Here is a 22758-nt window from a genome sequence, read left to right on the forward strand (position 1 = left end):
GACGTGCTGCAAATATCTTTGCACTAGTGGGACTATAGCAAAGTCTAATTAGCCACGTTTAGGATGCCACTAGGTACACTGAGTGTTTGCTAGTATAATGGCTTAGTTATAATGAGTTGGAGTGTGCAATGCAGGCAGAGGTGCTGCAAATATCTTTGCACTAGTGGGACTATAGCAAAGTCCAATAGCCACGTTTAGGATGCCACTAGGTACACTGAGTGTTTGCTAGTATAATGGCTTAGTTATAATGAGTTGGAGTGTGCAATGCAGGCAGAGGTGCTGCAAATATCTTTGCACTAGTGGGACTAGACAAAAGTCCAATAGCCACGTTTAGAATGCCACTAGGTACACTGATTGTTTGCTAGTATAATGGTTTAGTAACAATGAGTTTGAGTGTGCAATGCAGGCAGACGTGCTGCAAATATCTTTGCACTAGTGGGACTAGACAAAAGTCCAATAGCCACGTTTAGGATGCCACTAGGTACACTGAGTGTTTGCTAGTATAATGGCTTAGTTATAATGAGTTGGAGTGTGCAATGCAGGCAGAGGTGCTGCAAATATCTTTGCACTAGTGGGACTATAGCAAAGTCTAATAGCCACGTTTAGGATGCCACTAGGTACACTGAGTGTTTGCTAGTATAATGGCTTAGTAACAATGAGTTTGAGTGTGCAATGCAGGCAGACGTGCTGCAAATATCTTTGCACTAGTGGGACTAGACAAAAGTCCAATAGCCACGTTTAGGATGCCACTAGGTTCACTGAGTGTTTGCTAGTATAATGGCTTAGTTATAATGAGTTGGAGTGTGCAATGCCGGCAGAGGTGCTGCAAATATCTTTGCACTAGTGGGACTATAGCAAAGTCCAATAGCCACGTTTAGGATGCCACTAGGTACACTGAGTGTTTGCTAGTATAATGGAATAGTTATAATGAGTTGGAGTGTGCAGAGGACAGGAGGGTACAGTGCAAGGATTGTGGGGCTCTGGGTAGAGGAATGGAAGCCTGCCTTTCTATTCCTTCCTAATGGGGAAATGCAGCGACAAAATCCCTGACCTTAGCTACACAGACGCTCTCTCTGTTTTCAGGACCTGTCACCTATGGCTCTGACCCTGCCGGTACGAGCCCTTAAAAGGACTGATAGAAAGTGCTCTCCCTAAGCTGTCCAGCGCTGTGGATGGAGCGCATACAGCTGTATCGGCGATAGGATTTAGGACGGAGCTGCGCCAGTGATGTCTGACACCAAGGACGCAGAAGGCAGATAATGGCATGCTGGAGGAAAATGTCCGGTTTTCTAATGCAGGGACATGTGACATGGACATCCTATCACACATGCCGTTGCTTCTCTGGCTAAAAGTCCACTTAGCTGTGTGTGTGTCTGTGATTGGCTGACATGCTGGCCCACCCCACTACACGCGCGCGCTGAGGGAAGGAAGACAAGGAAAAAAAAAAAAAATGGCGATCGCCATTATACAAACAGAAGTGATCTGAAGGCGCTGTTCATGCACACTATACACTGAAATTTCATAATAGTGTGAGTCACAGAGTGACTTACACTATTACAGCGGAAAGCCAGCTAGGAATTAGCTGTTTTTTTGCTGCTAGAACCGTTCTCGAACGTTTCTAGAACTATCGAGCTTTTGCAAAAAGCTCGAGTTCTAGTTCGATCTAGAACAGGCCCCAAAATCACTCGAGCCTAGAACTGGAGAACCTCGAACCTCGAACCGCGCTCAACTCTACTTAGCAGCCCACTGGTGTGCCTGACAGGGTGTGGTGCGAGGTGTGATTGGGATTTTTGGATGCTGATGGAGGCAGTGCTGCAAGTTGGGAACCCGGAACCAAGAGGGGTTGAGTCCTGCACTAAGAATAAAGAGCGTGCAGTTCCCTGTGACGCCCTGACTAGTCCAGGGGCGTCACATGTGCAACTCTGTGTGTGTGTGCATTTGCATATTGTATGTGTACATGTTTGCGTATTGTATGAGTGTATGTCTGAATATTGTATGTGTGCATTTTTGCGTATTTGAGTGCATTTTTGCATACTGTATATGTAGTTCCCCTGAGACCCTCAGGGCACTACAGGGAAATGCATCCTCTTGGGGACTAGGACTTACCTCTTGGGACCTGGAGTACCAGTGCCGCCGATTCCACCAAAACACAATCTAAATCCTAGTTCTCCTCTCCACACTGGGCATAGAAGGGATGGTTGCCATGGGAACGAGTCCCTGGTATAGCCAGCCTGGTTGGAGGAATCAGCAGTCAGTCAGAGGGAGTGAGGAGTTGGGAGCACACAGGAGAGGTGTGTGGACGTGCCTGAGCTGGGACCGTGTAACGGTGACCCCGGGGGCACAGGAGAGAGGTCGCCAGGATGGGTACCGAGATACCGCTGGGACCGGAGCACGAACGGGGCCCTAGCTCAAGCAAAAGTTTTAGACTGTTTGGGAAATACCTGTGTGGTGAGCAGCGTCGGACTGGCTACTGGAGGAATCTCGCTACCTGGTGATGGGACGCCCGGGGCTGATGGAGCAGGGCAGCAGGATGGAATCCCCTCCACGGGTAGGGGAAGTGTAGTTCCGGGGCCCAGGGGTTGTAAGGGAGCAATGACTGCTGAGAATGACATGCAGGGTTGGACCGGGGAAGGATGGTGTACTCACAGTTACAAAGAATTGCACACAGAGTCCAGTGGTAAATCAAATTGCCAGTGACTGGTCGTCTCCGGCGGCTGTATTTGGGTCCCATACCCGGGTGTAGCAAACAGGGGTCCCTTCCTTTGCACTCAGTGTTTGTGTCTTTAATGGGACAACTCCGCTTGGAATGGGGAAGTCCACTCCCGGTATTGTGTATGTTGGGAGCTGTGGCCCGCGGAATCTGACCCTTGGGATCTCTGTGGGTTCTGGCGGACACCCTATCCCCCTCGTTGGGCTTCAGTTTCGCTCTCTGGGCTTACGGTGGAACAAGGCCTGAAACCTTGTCCCCGGATGGTTAATTAACAAGGGGCTTGCAACCTTCCTCGTCCTAAGGTCCAGGTACCCCGACTGTGCACGGCCTCCGGACCGGATTCCCACTGTTGGCACCGGCGGGCTACAACCCTGCCCCGGTCCACTTTAGATCTCCCGTGACCGGATCTCTGTCGCCTGGGGTCCTGCTTGCCGTCTGCCACCTAGTTCAGTAGTCCAGGAGCCCCAACCCCCCAGGAGCCCCAACCCCTGACTCCACTGCACTTCACACTCCTCCACTGGCAACTCTCAGCACTCAACTACTGTCTGAGCTTGTCAGTTGTGTTTCCGCCCCTGACAGCTCAGGACCCCTAGGTGGGCGCTCCCATCTGCCTGGTCCCGCCCACTGGTGTGTCCCTATTGTCATGAGGGGTGACTAGGCTTTACTGGCTGGTGTTGTGTGTACTGCCCCACGCTCGGCTGCAACCGAGCCGCTCGGGTTCGGGCTCGTTGGTGGGTGGCTCGAGCGCCTCCGGACCCGGGGTCACTTCGCTCTGAAAGGGGATGCTGGCGCTTTTAGTGGGGGTTAGGTAGGTGCACGTCCGGAGCCGCGCTTGAGTTAGTGACGCCACCCACGGGATGTGGTGAAGGTAGACACCACCGCTGCAGTTACGGGGCACCCGGGGGAGATGGTAGTGCAGCAAGATGTTAACTCCTCCGTGGGCAGGGATGGTGGCCCCGGGACCCGTTGGGGGTAGCTGGGCGGTGCAGGGCGGTGCGCGGCTGGGTGGCACTGTTGTACTCACTGTTATTGACACACACAAGTCTCTGGTAAACAAAGTTGATGGTAGTCGGTGCCCGCAGCCGGCTGCGTCTGGTCCCCCACCCGGTTCGGTGGTCTTGGCCTTTCTCCTGCATCGTGATGTGTATTTGGGCTGCCTGCGCTTCAGCAACGGGAGTCTGCTCCCCGGCTTTGTGGATGTCGAGAGAGCCCTTTTGCCTGCAGACGCTGGCTCGTGGGATCTCTCTGCCTGTGCGGTAGATTTCTATCCCCATCGGTGGGCTGTTGTCTTGAGTCGGGACTTGGGTGGGAAAGGACCTATAGTCCAGACCGCAATCAGTTAATTAACTCAGTCCAGTGGATTCTGGACCTCGTTTTAGGGTCTGAGTACCCCCCTGTGTGCTCCGGTTTCCGAGTCGGTTCCCCGGGTCGGTACCGGTGGGCCACTACCCTGTCCTGGTCCACCACGGTTCCACTGAGCCGTCCTCCCGGCTCCTGCAGGATAAGGCCACCGTTTGCCTCCTAGCCAAGGTACCAGGGCTCCAACCCTGGCACCTGTCAGACTGTCACAGGCCTGTCCTACAGGCCTGACCTCTTCCACTGCTCAACACTAAAACTGATCTCCCCGTTTTTTCCTGCCTCAGGCCCTCTGAACTCCTCGGTGGGAGTGGCCAACCGCCTGGCTCCGCCCCCTGGTGTATTCATCAAGCACTGAGGGAGGTGACTAGGTTTTACTGGTTGGCTGATGTTATCTTTTTGGGGGACAGGTGTAATGCGGGGGTCTACCTGTGACTACCTGGCTAGTCCAGGGCGTCACACTCCCCCTTGGTTAACTACAGACCGTCCACGGGCTGTCTGACCACCACCATTTATTTTTGTTGTAACTGCAAAAGATAAGAGGAACATTTGTACAATTATAATAACAGTATTTACAATCAAGTATATTTGTGTTTCTTCCCTTGCGGGAGGCATGTTACTTAAACATTACAATAGTTTTGTGTTGTGAATGTTAGTTATGTTTTGGCTGCTGGGAGGCTCCCTCTGGTGGCCAGGAATGGTTCGGACTTGGACCAGGTGTGTTGTGTAGTGGGTGTTTCCTTTGCTAACTCTCTGCTTATTTAAATCCTGGTCTGATTGCAAGCTGTTGCCGGATGTCAGTTGTTCTTTGTATCTCCAGCCTGCTTAATCCTGCTCTACACCACATTCTCCCAGATAAGTGCTTGCTCTTTATTTATTGTCTGGTTCTTTTGTTTATCTGGGTTTGTCATTTGCTGTGGTTGGTTTCAGTTTATTCGCTTGCAGGGATTTTCCCCCTCAGTGGATTGTTGGGGAACTCCCTGCAGTTCTGTGTGGAGTATAGCTCCTTTGGGTCCATGTGTTTGTGGCTTGTTGACTTTGTTATGATTCTTGTTTTCTGTTCATTGGTATGACAAGGGCACCTGGTATAGGACAGAGTTCAGATCGTGCGATCTGAGGGCCTTTTTGTACTATCAGGAAGTTGGTATTTTGCAAGGTTTTTCTCTGGCCACCATCAGTCCCTTTCCTGTCCTTTCCTATTTTAGTCAGCGGGGGCCTCACCTTTTGCTAATCCTGTCATCTATCTGTGTATTGTGTTTTTCCTATATCACCGCAGTCTTTGAATGTGGGGTGCTAGCTATTCTTGTCTATTTTCTGAGGCAGAGAGTTATTCATCTTTCCTACCTTTAGGATAGTTAGTTCTCCGGCTGGGTTCGCGGTGCACAGGATGTTAGTTTACCCCTCGGCTACTTCTAGTTGTGATGGTTAGTAAGGGGATGGCGGCCAGATTAGTTGCCAATGCTCTTGTCATCTTGTCACCTTTTGCCAATGATTTGTGGTGGTCTTCCATGGTTCCGGATCATAACAGTTTTGTACCTGAGAGATATGTACAACCTCTGTGACTACCTGGTTTTGCCAGGGCATCACACGAGCGCCGAGTGATTGATTCCGCGGCGATTGCGGTTCAGTTCATGACAGCTGCAGACAGGCCGGGGTGATCTCCGGTGCTCTCCAGAGTTCAGGTTAGAGCACCGGAGATCACCCCGGCCTGTCTGCAGCTGTCATGACCTGAACCGCAATCGCCGGGGAATCAATCACTCGGTGCTCGCGGCTCAGTCTAGGCTGTACGTCGGAGCTCAGGTGAGAGCTCCGGTGTGCAATACAGATACCCGAATCCAGGCCTGGCATTACTGGAGATTCCTCCGGTAGCCAGTCCGACGTTGGCAGTGAGGACACCTTCACGGACTTCACTGAACCAAATAAGCCGGGGGCATCAGCAGTAAACTAGGATCGGGGTTCGGACACTTACCTCCCCGCAGGGTCGGCACTGCCCGCCGTACGGAGAAGGAGACTGTACCCCAAAAGGGACAGTCGCGGTCCCCAAATGCTCAATGCTACGGGGACTCAATCTACAGAGAGTGCCGGGGACAGAGCAACCTGGGTCACTACATTGGCACTGGTTCTCCTGGGACCTGAACCAGCAACCCCTGGATCCACAGTGAGTAGAGAATGTTAAAGACACCCTGGTGTGGTCTTCATTATTGCCCCACTACAACTCCCAGGAACAGCCCTACCTGCGGAGGGCCTACTGTACCGCCCCGCTCTCAGCAGCCGAGCTGCTCTGATCCGGTCCTTCTGTGGGTGGCTCGAGGGTCTCCGGACCCGGGGGGGGGTCTCGCGGTCACGTCAAGTGAAAAGGGGGGTGATGCGATGGTAGTTGTAGGACGTATATGTACGGGCTGGGCCATACGGAGTACGGAGTTCGTGACGCCACCCACAGTATGTGGTGATATTGGACACCACCGCTGCAGTTACGGGGCACCCGGGGGAGATGTTGTGCAGCAAGTTGTTAACCCCTCTGTGGGCAGGGATTGTGGCCCCGGGACCCGTTGGGGTTTGGCGGTGCAGGGAGATGGGCGACCGCAGGGTGCTGATGTACTTACTATGAGAAAACACATGAGTCTCTGGTAAACCAAGGTGATGGTGGTCGGTGCCCGCAGCCGGCTACGTTTGGGTTCCCCCCACCCGGCTGGTGGTCTCGGTCTTTCTCCTGCACCTGTTTAGAATGGTGGACTGCCTGTGCTTGCAACTTCAGCAGTCCGCTCCCAGCTGGTTGTGGCCTAAGGAGGCCTTGCCCGCAGACGCTGGCCCGTGGAATCTCTGAGCCTTGTCGGTGGCCTGTTATCCCCCTCGGTGGGTTGTTGCCTTCTATTAGGGACTTTGGGTGGGACAGGACTTCTAGTCCTGACTGCAATCAGTTAATTAACTAGTTCCAGTCGCTTCTGGATCTAGCTTCAGTGTCTGAGTACCCCCCTGTGTGCTCCGGTTTCCGAGTCGGTTCCCCGGGTCGGTACCAGCGGGCTACAACCCTGTCCCAGTCTACCTCGGTTCCACCGAGCCGTGTTCATGGCTCCTGCAGATGGAAACCGCCGTCTGCCTCCTAGCCAAAGGTACCAGGGCTCCTACCCTGACACCTGCTCAAATTGGTTTCTTGCCTCTGCTGGAGCTGCACCTCTCCAACTTGAACTCTCAACCTTATCTGGCTACTTTCCCACCCCAGGCTGTCTGAACTCCTCGGTGGGCGTCTTCCAACCACCTGGTTCCACCCCCTGGTGTGTCCATCAATTCCTGAGGGGGGTGACTAGGGTTTAAATGGTTGGCTGTGTGTTACCTATGAGGGACAGGTGTAATGCAGGGCCCTATTTGTGACTACCTGGCTCGGCCAGGGCGTCACACTCCCCCTTGGTTAACCACAGACCGTCCGCGGGCTGTCCGACCACCACCAGTTTATTTTGCTTTTGAACTGAAAAAGATAAAACACATATACAATTATACTAACATATTCATGAAGGCTTTGTTTCATCCCTGTGACGGGAGGCAGTTTGCTTAAACATTACATAATAAAAAACATTTTTATTACCGGGAACGGGACGGGACCGAGTCCTTTTCACTTTTGCCCACCCAAGCAAGCCTAGCCCTGATGCTGCCTCTAAAAACCAGGTCAGCACCCCTTTTCCCCAGTACAGGAAACGGGTTTGGGTCCAGGTGTTGCCTACTCGGGCCGGGTAATAAGTTCCTTACCCGGCAGTCTCTCTCAGATGCCCCACGTCCTAGGGACCCCTGACCCGAGGGTTGTCACCGATCTCACTAGTGGCAGGACCTCGGCCTACAATTTCCCGCAGGCCAGTCCTCCAACCAGCCTCTCCGGAGACTGCAGGACAGTGAAAGGGTGGTCCAGGGCTATTTACAAGGCCCAATAGTTTTTGGGGTGGCCTGCAAGATCTCGGCCTTGTCTCTATTTAAATGGAGGTAAACTGGAACGGGAAGTTAACAGGGTCCCAACGGGGATGGGCAGGAAGGTAGTTGAAACCGCTGCCACATCAGTATTCATCTTCGTCCGGCGGCATGGGGCTGTGCGGCTCCATCGGCTGCTTGGAGACTGGCTTTCCGAACCAAGTGCTGTACATCCCGGGATTCAGGGCTTGCACGGAGGTCTGGGAGAGCTCCACAGCCGGCGCTGCCTCTTCCAGGCGCCGGGCCATCCGGGACTCACCGGTCTCGCCGTAAGCGAGTCCTGTCTCCTGACGGGTCGGCGGGACTGGAGGGATCTGCATGGCTTTATCTTGCTGGGCTGCTTTCAATGAAGCGGGTCTCTCGTTTGCCCACACCACAGCCACCATTTTCTGCACCTCCTTCTTCCAGCCCAGGGGTTGCTGCATCGACTCCACCCGTACCTGGATACAGAACTGTGCCAGCTTCCGTTCTAGTCAAACGGCGGTCCCCGGCGGCAACCGATCCCATGCCGCCTCTGCTCCTGCGTCTGGAGTGGAAGCTGCGGCCTCCTCGTTGGCTGCTTTCCCTTCAGGCGCTGCCGCTCCAGCGGTCAGCGCGAGGCCAGCATCGGGTTCAGGAGCAGACATCCTCCATCTGCTCCCCCTTGGTCTTTTCGCGGCACTCCACTCGCCAGCCGGTAAGTTTAGTTTTTCGACTTCCGGCTTTTTTTACGGCCGTGTTCCCAGGGGGCGGGGCTTCAGCTTTGCGCCCTTTCTCGGGGAAGGAGAGCTTGGGCGGAACTTTTCGTGCCAACAAGATGGCGACAAGATGGCAGATTCTGAAAATTTCGCAACGGATCACCGCTGTCTTCAATACAAGGCGCCCTTCCACAAGGTAAGTGGATGGGTAAGTATCCTGTTCATGACACCAGAAATTGAGGTGTACCGCCCTGTGCTCGGCAGCCGAGCCGCTCGGATCCGGACCTTCAGTGGGTGGCTCGAGGGTCTCCGGACCCGGGGGTCTCGCGGTCACTTTAACTGAAAAGGGGGTTGTGGTTTGGGGACGTAGATGTACGGCCGGAGCCGTGTTTTAAGTTCGTGACGCCACCCACGGGATGTGGTGAAGGTGGACACCACCGCTGCAGTTACGGGGCACCCGGGGGAGATGTTTGGCAGCAAGTTGTTAACCCCTCCGTGGGCAGAGATGGTGGCCCCGGGACCCGTTGGGGGTGTTTGGCGGTGCAGGGAGATGGGCGACCGGAGGGTGATGTTGTACTCACTATTAGTAAACACACGAGTCTCTAGTAAACCAAGGTGATGGTTGTTGGTGCCCGCAGCCAGCTGCAGTCTGGTCCCCCACCCGGCTGGTGGTCTCTGTCTTTCTCCTGCACCTGTGTTGGATGGTGGACTGCCTGTGCTTGCAACTTCAGGAGTCTGCTCCCAGCTTGTTGTCGCCTAAGGAGCCCTTTGCCCGCAGACGCTGGCCCGTTGGATCTCTGAGATGTGGCCGTGGCCGCTTATCCCCCTTGTTGGGCTGTTGCCTTCAGTCGGGATTTTGGGTGGGACAGGACCTCGAGTCCTGGCCGCAATCAGTTAATTAGCTAGCCCCCAGTAGCTTCTGGACCTAGCTTCAGGGTCTGAGTACCCCCCTTTGTGCTCCGGTTTCCGAGTCGGTTCCCCGGGTCAGTACCGACGGGCTACAATCCTGTCCCGGTCCACCTCGGTTCCACCAAGCCGTCTACCCATCTATTGTAGACGGAGACCACCGTCTGCCTCCTAGCCAAAGGTACCAGGGCTCCTACCCTGGCACCTGCTCATATTGGTTTCTCGCCTCTGCTGGAGCTGCTCACAGCTCCAGCCCACACACCTCTCCAACTTGAACTCTCAACCTTATCTGGCTACTTTCCCGCCCCAGGCTGTCTGAACTCCTCGGTGGGCGTCTTCCAACCGCCTGGTTCCGCCCCTGGTGTATCCATCAAGCCCTGAGGGGGGTGACTAGGGTTTAAATGGTTGGCTGTGTGTTACCTATGAGGGACAGGTGTTATGCAGGGCCCTATTTGTGACTACCTGGCCCGGCCAGGGCGTCACAACTACATTGGCACTGGTTCTCCTGGGACCTGAGCCAGCAACCCCTGGGTCCACAGTGAGTAGAGACTGTTAAAGACAACTTGGTGTGGTCTCCATTATTGCCCCACTACAACTCCCAGGAACAGCCCTACCTGCGGAGGGCCTACCATCACAGCTGCCACTACCAGCAGCCCTGGGAGTACCCACATTGAGCAGCGGTTCTCCATCATTAACTGCAATCATCAGGTGGCGTCACATGACAAAAACTCTTATCTCCCCTGTAAATACACCCCATTAACAAAAAGGGCACAAAGCACGGGACCGGGCAACAACCACCAGAGTGACATTCCCATTTGTTACCGCCTGGAATCGAGTACCCCCTTCTCTGGGCGCTACATATGTGTGCATGTCTGTGTATCTTATGTGTACAAGTTTGCATATGTGTCTGTGAATCTGGAACTGTATATTTTTTTAAAATGCTTGTATAAAATAGTGTATTGTGATGTGATTGGGGCACATTTAATAGTTGCGCAGTCACTTCTTTGTTAGGGATAGCTATTTGTTTTTCTAAGTTTAGGAACAGACAGGTGAAATTAACCCCTCTGTGAACCTTGACGTAACTATGTCACTTTAGGGATGTGCTTGAATGGAGCAGGTTCAGGAGCGGAGCCCACTCCATACTGGACAGATATCAGTGATACATAGACGACATCTGTCTGTAACAGCAGTGATCAGAGCTCGCCTTGATTGCTGCTGTTTTATAGGTAGGAAACCTGTCAGCAGATTTGGGGCCTATTAGCTGCAGCCACCACCAGTGGTCTCTTATATACAGCATTGTAACATGCTGTATATAAGAGTGAAGGCCGCTGTGTAGAATGTAAATATCACTTTATAATACTCACCTAAAACGGTCGCTGCGGTGCAATTGGGCCATATGGGCATCTTCGTTCTCCGGTGCCGGTGTCTCCTCTTTTGGCCATCTTCGTCCTCCTTCTGAAGCCTGTGTGCATGATGCATCCTACGTCATACACACTGGCTGGTCCCGCGCAGGCGCACTACAATAGTTTGATCTGCCCTGCTCAGGGCAGATCAAAGTGCACCTGTGCAGGACCTCAATGTGTGACGCCCCTGAACTAGTCATGGTGTCACAGGGTACAGCACCCCCTTTCACTTCTGGTGCAGGACTCAACCCTCCATGTTTCTGGGATCCTAACTTTTGGTATTGCTCCATTAGCATGTGTCGCGGGCGGAGGGGACGCGCTCGCCACGCTCGGGTCCAGGGCTTCTGCTGCTGCTGCTCGGTGGCTCGAGCGGTGGGCCGGACCCAGGGACTCGAGCAGCGCTCCTCACCCATGAGTGAAAAGGGATGGTTTGTTTAGGGAGATAGTTCGTGACGCCACCCACGGGTCGTGGTGATTATTAGCACCACCGCTGCTGGTGACGGGGATCCCGGGAAGGATGGTAGAGAGCAGCTAGGATGTTGTCCCCTCCGCGGGTAGGGGTTGGTGATCCCGGGGCCCGGTGGTGATATGGGGAGGCTGGATGGCTGGGAGGTGCAGGGTTGCAGGGACAGCGCGGCGCGGTGCCGGATAGCACTGGTGTACTCACTCAGACAGTCAATGATAGAGTCTCTGGTAAACCAAACGGCTGGATGGACGGGTCCCGCAGCCGGCTGCAGTGTTGTTCTCTCCCCGGACGGCTGATGGTGGCTGTCTTTCCCTGCACCTGTTAGAATGTTCTGACTCCTGTGGTTGCCCACCGGTAGTCCGACCCCCAGCGTATAGGTGCCGTAAGAGCCCGTTTTGCCCGCAGGCGCTGGCTCTTGGATCTCTAGCCTATGGCGGTGGCTGTATATCCTCTCGGTGTGGACTGTTGCCTTCTGTCGGGTCTTGGTTGTTGGGAAACCCCTGGGGTTCCGGTCACACTCGGATTTGACTGTTGTCGGCGGCTCCAAGCCTGGTCGGGGTCCGATGGCCCTGCCTGTGTACTTAGGTTCACCCCACTCCCCGGTTCGGTACCGGCGGGCCAATTCCCGACCCCGGTCTTACGGCTCTGCAGAGATTCACTAACTCCTGCAGATGGCCACTACCGTCTGCCAACCTTGCTGTTTGTGTCTGGGCCCCTACCCAGACACTTGCAGTTTCTGTCCTCTCACTTTCACCTCCATACTAGACTGGCTGCTTTTCCCGCCTCTAGACCTGTGAACTCCTCAGTGGGTGGGGCCAACCGCCTGGCTCCGCCCCACCTGGTGTGGCCATCAGACCCTGCAGGGAGGCAACAAGGGTTTTTGGTTGACTGATGTAACTGTCTAGGGAAGGGGATGTGTCTGGTGTTATGTCTGTGACTACCTGGCTAGTCCAGGGCGTCACAAATGCAAATCCTAGTCACACCTAACACCACACCCTGTCAGGCACACCAGTGGGTGGTCTAGCTGGAACAGGGCCATTTGCCTAGGGGTCAGGCAGACTGGTGGGGAGGAGGAAGTCAGTGAGAGGAAGTGGAGAACAGAGCTTAGTCAGTTTAGTAGTAGCTCCTAAAGAGTGAGAAGCTGGGAGTTGGAGCTCCCTGGGGACTTTTGGCTAGGTCGCGGACAGTGGTCTGGGACCGAAGGAGTTGGATACCCGGTCGCAGGGTATTGGAGAAAGGTGATGAGTAATGGTCACCATGACCTGAAACGCGTAAGGATTTTCTATTATACATGTATATTTTAACATGTTTCCAATAAATGAATGTTTTATTTAAATTGAAGATTGGACTGCAGGTCCAGTTTCTAGTTGAGGAGGAACTTGTTAAGTGAATCAAAGAAAAAAACGCCCTCTAATCTAACCAGTCTCCAACAGAAAGCATTGAAATCCCTTACTGAAAATAGCCATATAGTTGTAAAAAACTCAGATAAGGGCGGGTCTGTAACCGTTCTTGATGTAGGATTATATGAACGCGAGGTAAAAAATCTTTTAGAAAATAATTCCATTTATAGAAAAATCCAATATGACCCCTTATCTCAAATAAGATCAGAATTGGAAGACCTCTTGAATAGAGGCAATGAATTGGGTGTCATAACTCGGAAACAAGTAGAATTTTTTAACCCTGCCTTTCCTAAAACTCCATTACTACATGCGTTACCAAAAACTCATAAAAATATTTTTCCTCCCCCTCTTAGACCCATAATATCGGGAATTGGGTCAATCACAGAACATATTTCCCAATGGTTGGACACTAGATTAAGCCCACTTGCAAAGTTGTCTCCAAGTTATACTCATGACACAAAACATGCACTCAATATTTTTAATAAATTTAAATGGAAAAAATCATGCCGGTGGTTAACATGCGACATTCAAAATCTATATACATCCATCCCCCATAACCTAGCCATTCTAGCCTTAACAAAATACACGTCAAAATATACCAATTATTCAATTGACCTACAAACCTATATTATAGAGGTGGCGTTTTTTCTTCTCAAAAACAATTATTTTACTTTTTTGGATGAGTTTTTTGTTCAGACACAGGGTTGTTCGATGGGGTCCAAATTTTCCCCTTCTCTTGCCAATTTCTTTATGGCATGGTGGGAGGAGGAGTACATTTTTACTGATACAAACCCCTTTGAATCTAATATCAATATTTTCCTAAGGTATATTTATGACGTGATAATTGTCTGGGAGGGGGGATTGGAAGACATGAAAATATTTATTTATTACATGAACAAAACTGAGTAGGTAGCACATGAGATAGACTTTTTACAATACATTTGAAATGTCATTTTTCACATTGAGCCCATACGGCATTCTGCTATTAAGTAAAATTATCAATTTTGCTTCGCAGCGGTGTAACAATTTTGTCAAATCGCCACCCCTTTTAGGGAGGATCACTTTTTCTGCAGCATTCACTTTGAGCGATGTCAGATTGCCAGCATGCACATTTAAAAAATGTTTAGATGCGGCAGACAAGCTCTGTGTAGTGGTATGGTTTACATCATAGACGTGCTCTGAGATGCGACGGCGTAATGTACGGGAGGTATTTCCCACATACTGGACGTGGCAGCTCGTGCAGGTGATGATGTAGACCACCGCAGCGGTACCGCAATTAATTAAGGACTTAATGGTAAATTCTGGATTATTAGCACAAGATGTAAATTTAGTGGTATTAAACATGAACCTACATAAACTACAATTTTTTTGAGCACATTTGTAGGAGCCCAATGTGGGTAACCAATTATGTGAACAGTGACTTATATTCTCATTGAGCATTGTGTGGTCACTAGGTGAGATGCGATTTGCTATTGTAGTATTACGCTTAGACACAAATCTCACGCCATTAGCCAAAATTGACAAGGCAATTGTGTACAAATGAAACAATATGCCCATGCTTTCACTGCAACCACAGATCTGCCAAAGATTTATCTGTGTGTGTAAAGTGGCCTTTAGGGATAGCCTCCCAGGCACATTTCCCCCCACTGTGCATTCTGAAACCCAGTTAACTGTCTCATTTTCCTCCACCTCTGTGCTACCTTCCTCCCCCATATCTACCCTAGTGAGCGTCTGCTCAATGAGCAGCAAAAGGTACCGTCACACTAAGCAACATCGCTAGCAACATCGCTGCTGAGGCACAACTTGCTAGCGATGTTGCTGTGTGTGACATCCAGCAACAACCTGGCCCCTGCTATGAGGTTGTTGGTTTTTGCTGAATGTCCTGGACCATTTTTTAGTTGTTGCTCTCTCGCTGTGAAGCACACATCGCTGTGTGTGACAGCGAGAGAGCAATAACTGAATGTGCAGTGAACAGGGAGCCGGCTTCTGCGGACGCTGGTAACCAATGTAAATATCGGGTAATCAAGAAGCCCTTTCCTTTCCTTGCTTACCCGATATTTACCTTCGTTACCAGCGTCCGCCGCTCTCAGCTGTCAGTGCCGGCTCCTTGCTCCGTGCACACGTAGCTGGAGTACACATCGGGTAATTAACCCAATGTGTACTCTGGCTAGGAGTGCAGGGAACAGGGAGCCGACACTGGCAGTGAGAGCGGCGGACGCTGGTAACGAAGGTAAATATCGGGTAACCAAGGGAAGGGCTTCTTGGTTACCCGATGTTTACCGTGGTTACCAGCGTCCGCAGAAGCCGGTTCCCTGCTGCCTGCACACGTAGCAAAGTACACATCGGGTAATTAACCCAATGTGTACTGTGGCTAGGTGTGCAGGGAGCCAGCGCTAAGCGGTGTGCGCTGGTAACCAAGGTAAATATCGGGTTGGTTACCCGATATTTACCTTAGTTACCAAGTGCAGCATGCTTCCACGTGTAGCGACGCTCCAGCGATCCCTGCCAGGTCAGGTTTCTGGTGGGATCGCTGGAGCGTTGCTTAGTGTGACATCTCACCAGCAACCTCCTAGCAACTTACCAGCGATCCCTATCAGGTTGTATCGTTGTTGGAATCGCTGGTAAGTTGTTTAAGGTGACTGTGTGGCACCCTGGCCTAGCCAGGTCGTCACAGATAACACACAAACACCCCACCCCCATCAGACTCCAGTGACTGATGTCCACACCAGGCGGGGCGGGGCCAAGCGGTTGGCTCCACCCACCGAGGAGTTCACAGGCCTGGAGGCGGGAAAAGTGACAGGAGTTTAGTGTTGGAGTTTGAGGAGTGAGGAGCAAGCACTGAGTGTCTGGGTTTGTGGCCCAGGCACTAACAGCAAGGTTGGCAGACGGTGGTGGCCGTCTGCTGGAGTGGTGGAGCAACGCGGAACCGTAGGACCGGGGACGGGCGACGGCCCGCCGGTACCAACCGGGGAGCGAAGTGAAGCCAGCACACACAGGCAGGGCCATCGGACCCCGACCAGGCTTGGAGCCGCCGACACTAGTTAGATCCTAATGTGACTGGAACCCCAGGGGTTTCACAACAGCAAATGTCCCGATTGAAGGCAACCGCCCACACCGTGAGTGTATACAGCTACCGCCTAAGGCTAGAGACCCAAGGACCAGCGTCTGCGGGCAAATGGGCTCCTCCGGTACCCATACACCGGGGAGCGGACTACCGTTGGGAGTCCATAGTAGTCAGAAAGAGAACATCAAGGTACAGGGAAAGACGGCCACCATCACGTGTCCGGGGAGAGACACTGCAGCCGGCTGCGGGACCCGTCCATCCAGCCGTTTGGTTTACCGAGGACTTTGTACCTTTCTTGCTGAGTGAGTACACCCGTGCCATCTGGCACCGCGCCGCGCTGTCCCTGCGACCCTGCACCTCACCAACTCTGCCTCCCCGTCACAACATCACCGGGCCCCGGGACCACCGACCCCTACCCACGGAGGGGGAAACAACATCTCAGCTGCTCCCTACCATCGCTCCCGGGATCCCCGTCACCAGCAGCGGTGGTGCCCGTCTTCACCACGACCCGTGGGTGGCGTCACAGACTAAATCCTCCGAACCAACCACCCCTTTCACTCACGGGCGAGGAGCACCGCTCGAGTCCCCGTATCCGGCCCACCACTCGAGCCACCGAGCAGCCGCAGCAGCGCCGGACCCGAGCGTTAGCGAGAGCACAGCAGTGACGGCGTCCTCCCCGCCCGCGACAACTTGGCATCACGAACAGGATTGAACCCCTCTACGTACCAGTAGAAGTGCGCCTTGTGATCTCCGCCGGCAGTGTCCGGCCAAAAATTTTGAAGCGCCGCCATCTTGGCGCGAAAATCTCCCGCTCGAGCATCTTCTCCGAGCAGGGAAGGCGTGAAAGCGAAGCCCCGCCCCCAACAAACGGAAGTGCTGAAGAGTACCAAGGGGGGACTGGAAAAAGATGTCTGCGCCCGACGGAGCTGTTGGAGGAGTGGCGGTTGCAGCTCCCGCCGCGCCCGTAGATGGAAACGGGGTAGCCCCTGCTCTGGTCGCAGGAGCAGGGGGGGCCGCGGGCCCAGCGGTCGCCCAGGTGATGCCGTTCTCCTTGCCCTATGTGCCCGGTGCTACCTGGCTACTGCAGTATGATGGCAAGCCTGATGCTTTACAGGTGTTCCGGAAAAAGATCAGCCCGGTCCTCGATTTATATCCTTTGGCTAATAGACAGCGGGCAGCGGTAGTGCTGGGGCAGCTAAACGGCGCGGCTGAGCAGGAGGCGGAGACCTGGACCGACGCGGACCGGGCCTCGGTGACTACCATTTGTGAAAAACTACAACTCGCTTTTCAGACCCGCACTGAAGCGAAGCTGAGGATGCAGTTTTATCAGTTCCGACAACGGCCTGCGGACAATGTAAGGGATTACGCCTTGTGCCTGCAAACAGCCCTCCATACACTGAAGCGGGTGGACACCATTAATGATGTGGACAGTAATAAGATGCTAGTGGAGCAATTCCTGCAGGGGCTGGGGTCCGTGGAAGACTGCAAGCAGCTGCGGCTGTGGGCCTTAGAACACCCCAATCTGGACTTTGCAGTGCTGAAAGAGTGGGCCATCAAGGCCCTGCAGGCCCCAGCACCAGACGCTCCTAAGGTGGCCCCGTGGCCGGCCAAGACCGCCCCTATCACGGTGGCACCTCCACCTCCGTCTCTACCAGCTCCTGCTGCACCCATCGGGATGATGGAGAAACTAGCCGCCCAGGTCCACCGCATGGATGGAGACCTAGCCCAGATCCTCACCGCACTCCAGCTTCCGACGAGAGTCAAGCCCCCAGGAGGGATCCAGCTCGCCGGTAGCCCGGAGGACGTTCCCTGGATGCAGCGGAGAAGGACCAATGACTCATGGTATGGGCCTCCTATCTGCTACAGGTGCAACAAGCCTGGCCACTACTCTAGGCGGTGCCCGTTAAACGAGCAACCCCTGGGGCCAAGGGCCAATACTCAGGAGTAGACACCAACGGCCCCCCTGATTGGCGAGACTGGTACGTCGGAGCTTGCCCCATCATCCCCCTGGCAGTGGACAGTATCCCGCTCATGGCCCTCTTGGACACAGGATCACAGGTAACCACCATACCATACACACTGTACCAGCAGTATTGGGGTACTGACGAACTTGCCCCCTCTGATGATAGTCTGACCCTGATTGCAGCCAATGCACTCCCGCTAACGCAGGTGGGCTATAAGCAAGTGACCCTGACTGTGGGACGTGCGGAGTTAAAGAATCAAGGGATGATTGTTGTCATGAATGAACCCAGTGATCACACCCCGAAAGTAATCTTGGGGACCAACGTAATGGAACATTGTATGAGTGAAGTGCTAAGTCTGTTGCAGCAGTTGGCCACCACCGCAGGAGGAGGCCGACAGAGGGCTGTGCAGCATGAGATTTGGGCCCTGCTGTATCGGCAACAAGTGAGCTCGACTGGCGGAGAGATTGGTGGGGTGAGGGTGATGGATGTGGCCCCCTTAAGGCCCCGTCACACACAAAGATAAATCTTTGGCAGATCTGTGGTTGCAGTGAAATCCTGGACATATTGTTCCATTTGTACACAGCCACAAACCTGGCACTGATTGTCCACAATTTCACTGCAACCACAGATCTGCCACAGATTTATCTCTGTGTGTGACAGGGCCTTTAGTAGTGCCACCCCAGAGTGAAATGATGATCTGGTGCAGGGCAGCAGTAGGCCCCCAGGGGCGCGACTACCCGGCGATGGTGGAACCCACGCCTTCTGAACACTGGCCCACGGTGATGGCGGCCAGAGGGGTGGTTGATGTCAAAAAGGGGAGAGTGCCTGTAAGAGTGCTGAATTGTGGAGAGGAGGAAGTCAGGCTCCCCGCTATGCTACCCTCGCCAAGTTGCTCACCTTAGACCCTCACACCATTCACGAAGCTTTCCCTCCTGCCTCGGCATCCCCTGTCAGTAACCATACACCCTCTGTACAGTTAGAGGGGTGGTGCCAGGAACTACACGTAGGTACTGAAACCACACCCACGCATCACAAAGAGGGGGTATACAGGGTAGTGCAAGAGTATGAGCAGGTTTTTAGTAAGCACCTATTTGATTTCGGGAGGATTAAGGGGATTCAACACCATATCCCTACAGGCCTACACCCACCTATCAAAAGAGAGGTACAGGCCCCTTCCGCCAGCACACTATCAATGCGCTAAAGACATGTTGAGGAACATGAAGGAGGCGGGGGTCATTCGGGATAGCTGTAGTCCCTGGGCAGCCCCACTGGTGCTAGTCAAGAAGAAGGACGGCACCATGAGAATGTGTGTGGATTACCGGAAGATCAATCAGATCACGCATAAAGATGCCTACCCTCTCCCCCGTATCGAAGAGTCGCTAGCTGCACTGAGAACTGCTAACTTCTTCTCTACCCTTGATCTTAATAGCGGGTACTGGCAGGTAGCGGTTGCGCCAGAGGACTGCGAGAAGACAGCATTCGCCACTCCCATGGGACTCTGAGTTCAACAGCATGCCGTTCGGGCTGTGCAATGCCCCTGGAACCTTCCAACGGCTCATGGAGTGCTGCCTGGGACATCTCAACTTCGAAACGGTCCTACTATACCTGGACGATGTGATCGTGTACTCCCAGACGTACGAGGCTCATCTGGAACATTTGGCTGAAGTGTTCGCGTCCCAGCCAAATATGGGATGAAATTGAAGCCCTTTAAGTGCCACCTACTGAAACCCAGGGTACAGTACCTCGGACACGTGGTAAGCGCGGAAGGCGTCGCCCCAGATCACTGGCATTCAGGGCTGGCCGAGGCCGACCACGGTGAGAGAGGTGAGGCAGTTCCTGGGCCTGGTGGGCTACTATCGTCGCTTCATTAAGGGGTATACAAAGATGGCCGCCCCCATGCAAGACCTCCTCGTGGGACAGACCAAGGGTGGCAGGCCCTCTGGAACCCCGTTGGCATGGGAAGCGAAACACGAAGAGTCTTTCCGCCAGCTGAAGACGGCCTTGACAGGGGAAGAGATCCTGGCATACCCCGACTATAATCTCCCATTCATCCTCTACATCGATGCCAGTAATGTAGGCTTGGGGGCCGTCCTGTCCCAGGTCCAGAACGGAAGGGAAAAGGTGATCGCCTACCCCAGCAGAAAACTCCAGCCCACGGAGAGGAACCCTGAGAACTACAGCTCCTTTAAGCTTGAGTTCCTAGCCCTGGTGTGGGCCATCACTGAGCGATTCCGCCATTACCTCGCAGCAGCTAAGTTCACCGCCTATATGGACAATAATCCGTTAACCCATTTGGACACGGCCAAGCTGGGCGCGTTGGAACAGCGGTGGGTGGCCAGGCTGTCTAATTATGACTTCACGATCAAATACCGAGCCGGCCGCAAGAACACCAACGCGGATGCGCTATCCCGGATGCCCCACCTATCGGATGAGGGGTCGGAAGGCGATGATCTTGAAGAAATCGAGCTACCTGCATTTCACCGGCCACCAGTCGAGAGGTTGCATGTTCAGCAGCAGCAGGCGAGCCTGAACCCGCTACCCAGTCAGGGATGGCAAGAAGCCCAAGACCAAGCGCCTGCCGTCCAAGTGGTCAAGACCATGATTGAACAAGGTTCCACTGGACTGGACCCCGCTGCTCCGCCCGAGGCCCAACGGCTGTGGAAAGAACGAGCCCGGCTGCATCTGGACCAGGGGACACTATCGGGAACTGATCAACCCAAAGACCCATGAGAAGGTTCGTCAGCTAGTGGTTCCCCAAGCTAGTGTGCCCACAGTTCTACGGGCTTATTATGATGGTGCCGGGCACTTTGGGTGGAAGAAGCTGGAGATGCTGCTGAGGGAGCGATTCTATTGGAGTGGGATGCGAGAGTCTGTAGAGGCCTGGTGCCGAGAGTGTGGTCCCTGTGCACTGAGAAGAAGGGACGAGGCCAGCCAGAAGGCCCCTCTACGCCCAATCATCACTCACCATCCTCTGGAGTTGGTCGCCCTCGACCACGTGAAGCTCACTCCTAGCCGAAGTGGGTACACCTACGCCCTAACTATTGTAGACCACTATTCAAGATTCATGGTGGTTGTCCCAGTCAAGGACCTGACCGGCCGTACCGCCGCTAGAGCATTCCAGGCCTATTTCTGCCGACCGCACGGGTACCCGGAGAGGGTGCTTACCGACTGGGGCCCGGCATTTGAAGCAGAGGTGTTCCAAGAATTCTGCAAGAAGATTCAGACCACGCCTTACCACGCCCAGACTAATGGCATGTGTGAAAAGATGAACCATCTGGTCCTGGGTCTCCTCAAGACGTTATCGCTAGAAGAGCAGAACTCGTGGCAAGAAAAGCTGTTAGACCTGGTCGATATATACAATAAAATTCCTTCCAGCTCTACCAAATGTACACCAGCGTATTTGATGCGAGCCCGGCCAGCCCGGTTGCCGGTTGACCTAGAAATGGGCTTGGAAGCTCCAGAAGCCCTCCCTTTGACTGCTGGGTGGGACACTCGGCGAAGAGTGCAGTACCGACAGGTCCAGGAGTACGTAGAGAGGAACCTGTGTCGGAGCCGGGAACAGCAGGAACAGTACTTCAACAGGCGGGCTCCAGCTGGCCCCTTTAAACCTGGAGATGTAGTGCTGAAACGAAAAAGAAGAACCCATAAGTTCGATGACCAGTGGGAAAAGACCCTGTATGTCATACAACCCACTGAATGGGAGAATGAGAAGACCTACCAGATTAGTCGTGACCAGGGGAAGACTTCGGCCATGGTGTCCAGGGACCACCTGAAGAGGTGCCCATCGCCGTTGAAGGTAGCAGCTGAAGTTCCAAACCCCAGACCAACCGGTGAGAAGGAGAAAAAGGTGATCCACACTGTAATGGGTGATTTCCCAGCGGACTGGCCTACACAGAACAGCACGGTGCTTATTCCGGTGATAATGTTCCCACAACCCATGGAGGAAAAGGAGACGGAAGTACCCGCCAGTGAACCAGTGCCCAGGGCTGCACCTGTACCCAGTCCCCCTGAGTCTCCGCCGGCCCCACACAGTAGGCGGGAAGAGGATCTGACTGTCTCCTCTGTCCCCTTGCCCTCCACTGACAGCATTGGGCCCAGAAGGTCCACATGCCCCAACCTAGGCCAACCCCCGCTTAGGTACAGGGAAACTACCATTTAGGGGTGTTATACATTAAGCGTGTAAATATGTGATTGAATGACTCTAATGAACCGTGACATTTACCTGATTGTCTACATGATTATTCCGGCCGTTGCCGGCAAGTTGTCCCCGGAGGGACCCTGTGTTTACAACCTGCATGAGAGACTACTCATGGACAAGGCCGAGAACTGGCAGGCCACCCACGAACTTGTGGGCTTGTAAATAAGTTGAAGGGTGATATTCCGTCGGAGCCGGAAGGCAGATTCGAGGAAGGGCCCGCAGCACAGCAGGCTGAGGCCCGGCCACCACCAGGACTGGTGGCCATCCTCCGGGGGTCAGGGGTCCCCCAAGGACGTGGGGTCCCCTGAAGTGACAGAGGGGTGGGAGTAACCGTACCCGTTCCCGCTTGGGCAGCCTGAACCTGGACTGGGATCAAGGGGTGCTGCCCACTTCTTAGGGGCAGCATCACGGCTAGGTTGCTTGGGTGGGAGAGCGGAAGACACCCGTCCGTCCATCTGTTATTAAGGCGACAATTGGGCCTTAACTCCTTTCCATTTTGCCAATGGATCTCATGTTGTGAGTTGTTTATTTAGATACAGTATAGTTGGAATGTGGCTGGATGTATGTAAATCGCATATATGCGGTCAAGTGACCGTCCACTCTTGTCGCAGACACCAAAGAATTATGCTGTAAGGATTCAGAGTCTGCGGTCACATGGAA

The 22758-nt window shown here is 53.6% G+C and overlaps 1 protein-coding gene across 1 annotated transcript in view; it reads right to left on the reverse strand.

Moving 5' to 3' along the window:
• The window catches only part of CHADL (chondroadherin like), a 405933-nt gene that overhangs the window by 157286 nt on the left and 225889 nt on the right, over positions 1 to 22758 (reverse strand). The gene's annotated exons all lie outside the window — the stretch shown is intronic.

Source organism: Anomaloglossus baeobatrachus, chromosome 8, assembly GCF_048569485.1.
Source record: "Anomaloglossus baeobatrachus isolate aAnoBae1 chromosome 8, aAnoBae1.hap1, whole genome shotgun sequence".
Lineage (NCBI taxonomy): Eukaryota > Metazoa > Chordata > Amphibia > Anura > Aromobatidae > Anomaloglossus > Anomaloglossus baeobatrachus.